Source organism: Thermobia domestica, chromosome 1 (genome assembly GCF_964235325.1).
Source record: "Thermobia domestica chromosome 1, izTheDome1.hap1.1, whole genome shotgun sequence".
In the NCBI taxonomy this organism is placed as follows: Eukaryota; Metazoa; Arthropoda; class Insecta; order Zygentoma; family Lepismatidae; genus Thermobia; species Thermobia domestica.
In genome coordinates, this window is record NC_137454.1 from 4,516,481 (window position 1) to 4,522,480 (window position 6,000).

At 35.2% G+C, this 6,000-nt stretch overlaps 1 protein-coding gene across 1 annotated transcript in view; it reads right to left on the minus strand.

The window, feature by feature from the left end:
* Window positions 1-5,389, minus strand: part of s-cup (spermiogenesis-related protein stanley-cup) — a 199,725-nt gene extending 194,336 nt beyond the window's left edge. Inside the window, exon 1 of the mRNA XM_081754543.1 lies at window positions 4,629-5,389. The gene's annotated coding sequence lies outside the window, so the exon portion shown is untranslated. The remainder of the gene's footprint in view (window positions 1-4,628) is intronic.
* Between the last annotated feature and the right edge of the window lie 611 nt (window positions 5,390-6,000).

Below are 6,000 nucleotides of genomic sequence, written 5' to 3' on the forward strand. Positions count from 1 at the left end.
TTCACTTGTCTCCATCATGTATCTAAGGCGGGAAAATGAGGAAAAACGGGATTTTTTGGTAAAAATATCCCTTTTTTCAACTTTTTGACCCTCTGGATCTCCCCTTCTTTTAACGCAGAAATCTGAAAAAAATCTGGTAAATACTACTCGGTGGACTGCATGTTTGTGCAAAATTTCAATCTTCTACGTGCAAAAATAAGCCCGCCAAAAATACTTTACATAAACCCCCTCCCAAAAAAGTATTACACGAAAATATAAATTTTAGGCTTATGACGTCATCACCTCCTATGTCTCGACGCAGGAAGGTGTAAAACCATGCGTAATGTCTTCTAAAATGCCTCTGGACTTGAAAAATAAAAAGAAAAAACGGACGAAAAAGCTCAAATAGGAGAGTTATAACGCAATGTACCATGAAACACCCCGTATGGTACAAATTGTACCATGGGATCTCCAAAGGGATATATATATATATAACCAGGAAAAGACATAATAGTGGAAATAGTTAAAGTCTAGCTGTAAGTTACAGTATCAGGTATACTGCAATAGAAGGACAAGTAAACAATTATTCACAATATAATAGTATTTTCTTACATTGCACACACTGACCTCTGTCCTCGTTTATTTTATTGTTGTGCTGGTGTGGTCATGCTATGAAAGTTTGATCCTAATTCCTCCATTTGTCTTCCTTTTGTTACAGATAGATCATGGCCGCTCTATTAGATGTTTGCACGGAAGAGGAGTAATGAGCAGTGATCCTGTTTTTTGCGGTCGGAAGATGTATCAAGAGCCGCAATACATCAAAGACTTTTGGTATAATACGGGAGCAGTGTTTTGCCGCAGGAGTGTCTAGGAATGGATTGAAAAATTTAAAAAAAGATCGCATTCAGTGGCGTACAGAAGGGGTGGGCCCAGGGGGGCCGAGTCCCCCCCAAAGGGTTCCGATAATTTACTTTGCTGCTTTGATGTTTGTAAATTTTTCTCCAAAGAAACAGCAATTGCCTTCCACGTATTCTATTTCAGAACAAAACATGTCACTAAACAGTTTGTAGACAAGCTGAATGAAAGAAAGGAGGGGTAAAAATAAAGATTTTCCTTTGAGGTTTTGGTTTCATTTAAAAGAAAAATATTTGATGAAAAAAAAAGTTAACAGGAGAGGGTGGAAAACAATACTAAACACTTGTAGCATGTGACTATCTCACAGCAATCTCTGATGTTTGATCAATTGAAGCAATTCAGAACATTTGCTTAACCCTATAATACCCAGAGTGTGATATCATAGAATCAAAAAATATGCTTTCAAGTACTTCTGGGAGGACAAAATGACAAGAAGTTCAGCAATAATCCAGTAGGTGGTGTTGAGCGTACTGTTACAGATGTGTCACAGTGGGCATTAGCAGCAAAACACCATTGTATTCAATATAAAGAAGTAAAATCCCAATGTTACATATATGTAACGCGGGGTATTATAGGGTTAAGTTAGACGAGTTCAAGGTGTCGAAACAAGAACTTCCTTGGCAATTACAAAATGTCGGAAAACGTTTTACAAAAGTGGTCAAAGCGAAAAAAAATCAATTGTGTTAATTTCGGTAAGGAAAATGTGCGAAGAAACCAAAAAAACAACAGAGAAAAATCTAAACAAGCTATTAATTCAGAGGAAGACTCACAAAACGTTTTAGAAAAACAGCTAGAATAAAAAAAAAAATGATAGTAGTGGTGATCAAAAACAGCAATTGAGAAGGAACGAAGAAATATCTAGAGAAGTCAGTACTTCAGAAAAAGATATATTATTATTATTATTATTATTATTATTATTATTATTATTATTATTAAAAACTAAACATTCTGACGCAACAAACGCATGTGTATATATAAAACACTAAGCACCCCCCCCCCAAACAACAATCCTGGCTACGCTACTGAGTATGAAGAAGGAGATGAACGACCATCTACGGTCACAAATGATGACAACATTATGTGTGAACGTGACATAGTTCTGTTAGGCAGACTACTGACTGTTGATGAAGTGTCACATTGTCTGGAAATTAGTCATGGTTCCCGATATACCTTCTGACCACAAACACCGGACTACTGCTCGTTGTTGCACGTTGCTGCTCGTTGTTTCGAGCAAACTTCTAATGGAACGGCCATGGTCTATCTGCAACAGAATAAGGACAAATGGAGGAATTAGGATCAAAGTTTCATAGCATGACAACAACAGAATAACAATAAAATAAACTAGGACAGAAGCCAGTATGAAGAGATAACAAAAGTGGTCAAGAGTGCGGATAATTTTTGATTTACTCTCGTATGTCCTAGAGTAATAAAGGTATCTATTTTTGTTTTATCAGGATTGACTTCTCTATATGTACTGTATATTGAATTAGCATTTAGTTTTGTGTAATGTATGTTCTGCGTTCCTCTCAAATCAATCCCCTTTTGCCCTTTTCTCTGGATATTACTGCTAGACTGTTATGAAAAAAGAGGAGAGTAAAAAAAAAATATGACCTGGGATCAGTGTTGCTAGTACTAGCGAACTCTTATTAATGATTCTGAATTAAAAATTTCCCCAAAACCCATCAAATTCGATGCAGTTGTAGGAAGCCAAGCAGTATGGCCCCAAGCGTAGTTACATTCACTTTTATTTATATGGAAAATGCTGCTAACCCACTTAAAACACAAATAAAAAAACTTTTATATCGTCGCATGAGAACCAGAGAAACTCCATTTTAGTAGGTTTACAGGCGAGAGGTCAAAACCATTATTTTCTTAGAAACATGTGTTTTTAATAAGATGGTAATTCAGCTATATTACAACAGATAATCGACAAGGAGAACAGATGGCGTTACGTTCCATTTACACCAAGTGGGGCTTTCAAAATTATGTCCAAACATTAAGAATACGAAAACCACATTTTTGGAGTTACGTTCCTCTGGTTCACATACGATAATATGTGTTCTGTTATTTTCAAAAGGAGCCGAGTCTCGTCTCTCTAACTTCACGGGATCGTGTCGTGATATACTATGTTTTGGTATAAATTTCTGAGCCCCTCTCGTCTCTGCCCCTTTAGAAAAAAAACTCTTCCGGGAAACTAACGTGTTAAAACACCTGAGCTAATTCCACTAATGTACTGAAAGTTATCAAAATCAGTCCAACTGTGTAGGAGAAGTTAGACGTCAAACATTTGTACATTTCATTTTTAGTTATAGATTTACATTTGAACATTAGGGGACGGTAATGTAAGTTATACTAGTCTGAAATTTTATAATTTTAATCTTATATACAAATCTCATATAAACAACTTGAATGTCAGGGCAAATTACATTATTTAGTAACAAGAAATATAAACTGGATCCAGTTGACTAAGGATAAAAGTCAATGGAGAGCTTTTATGAATTCGACGTTAAACATCCGGGTTTCATAGGCCAGACAGTTATTTAAATGACCGTTTTTGGTTTAACGTCCCACGATTATGTCCATTAGGCTAAGGGAGATGGATGGTTAAGACACGTGAATGATGATGGAATAATCGAGGCAATGAAAATGAGGGAGGAAACGAAAATAGCCTGAGGGAACCCACAGAGACGATGTTGTTCATCACATACTTACTTGGCTGGAGGTCGAACCAGTACACCACATTAACTAAGCGCTCTATCACTAAACCATTGTGTCCCGCAGTTATTTAAATCGAAATGAAATTAAAAAGAAAAAAAAAAAACTAGACTGAAGTGCTAAATATGTTCAAAAGTTCATTTCTTACAGGACAATTTTTGTTCTGTGAGAAAAAAAAATTAAAAAAAATTACCAAGTGACATGATAAAAAAGAGATAGTGTCAAAATTCATTTCAAACAGTTCATCCTTTTCGTTCTCTTTAGGGGCCCGGTGGTTTATTGGTAGAGTGCTTACGTTTGGTGTATGAGGTCCCTAGATCGATCTTTCACACAGTAAGTTTGTGGTGGACAACATCGTGTCCGTGAGGTTTCTAGGGGGGCACTGCCGTTTCCTCCCACAATTTCATTCGAGAAATTCTTCCATTATTATTCACTTGCCGTAATCATCCGTCTATCTTGGCCTGAAAGACATAATCCTGGAGTCGTAAACTGACAGATTTCATTTCATTTTCATTCTTTTTTTCCCCCAATTTTATCAATACAAAAATTCGAAATTAAGTTACTATTCTATTTCCATTAACGAAATTTTAGAAAATACTTAGATATGCTATTCAACTGGGTTTAAGGAAACATTTAAATGCCGAGTTTTATCTCCCTAGCTAAAGCTTCTTATACCATATTCTACTTTTGACGTATATTTTTATTTTTTTAAAATAGATTCTTGAGTAAATTTGAAGATAAGCAAATGCAGTTTAAACTAAAACGAAAAAGAAAACAATATTTGAAATTATAGAATATACTTAAAACATTTAGTTATTACAATGATGTATTTTAAGCTATTGTTTACTTTATTTTTTTTTTCATGTAGCTGCTAGAATCGGAATACAAAGAGCCGCATAGACTAATACAAAATATTATACATTTATAACTTGTTTCAATATGTCAAGCAACTTATATGATTAAAGATGCAGAGAAAAATATAAATTAATTTATGAAAATATAAAATAATATGAACTTACCTTTTAAAATAGATGTTTGTCCAGTGAGAAATACCAGTGATATCTTAACTCCCAGGTCCCAAATGCATTTTTAATGCAGCTAACACAAACATATTTAAGTCCGATACGAATACAGAGCTAAAAAGTTGAAATTGCTCAGAAACTGAAAATGGTTCTTTCCCATTACTCTCTCGGGAAGTAAAAAAAACATTAATGTGCAGTAGAGAATTTATCATGGATTCAAAATCGCCAAACGACCGATTATTTTTTGGTTTATCGGATGTAAAACAAAAAAATAAAAACGAATTGAATGGCTCGTTTTTTATAGACAAATGCAGCTATTCAATGCATTGTAGCTTGTATTTTTTATGAGACAACAGCGGAAATGATTTTTAATGTATGAGTGTCACACGATAAATTGAGCATAGCGATGCTCCTATAACCGTCCGTGCACGACACAAGTATTTCCGGGTTGTCTGGAGGCTCCAGCAAGCAAGCTCCAGTCTGGAAGCTGGGTTACCAAGGAGATCCGTCGCAAACGAGACAGAGAGAGAGAGAGAAAACTGCCGACTCTAAACTAACGATTCAGTTCAGTATTTGAAACACAAAGTCAAAAATAAATCTTGAATTCTACCTCAAACAGGATAAGAACTACAGCTTCGGAAATATTTTACAACAATTATTTTTCAAAATGCTAAAATATTTCACAAACTTTTAAAATGGTGATGATTTTTCACACGTCCAGCGTTTAGCGCAACTGGTGGCGCTTCGATTTAACTTCTTGGGCGCCATGTTCGCGCTATCGACCAACGCATGCGTTGTGTTTTTGCTGTCTGGGACCAGTGGGGTGATTTTCAGGGGAGGGGGATGTGAGGAAACGCACTCGGTGGATGGAGCCAATTGAAAAAAAAAGAGAAAAAGAAAAAGAAAAAATGAAAATCTGGATATCCTACTGCGGTGATTTGTTGGTTGAGAAATCTCTAACATATTAATATATTTTTACCCACTAAATGAATGATTTTCTAGCTGTTGAGACATAAATATATTCTTTTGTGTATTTTTATCTCGTGGCCTTAAGGGATATTACAATTGTTTTCATTTTAAATGGTTGTAGACATGAACTCATTCAAAAAAGATAACTTACATATTTAACAATGAATACTCTAATGGAATCGCAATGGAGTTTCCTGCAGTTGAAACATAGCATCACATTAGCAAAGTGCTGACCTCTGGTTTAACTGGTGTTTTGTTCAATCTCAGCGCACACAAGATTCTCCTACATAAATGGGTGTTTGTATTTTTTTTTTCATTGGTGTCCTAGCAGCTCTGTAATAGCATTATTTTATATTATATTTAGTTTTCGTAATGCTTTAGAGACAAATTGACCAGGCGA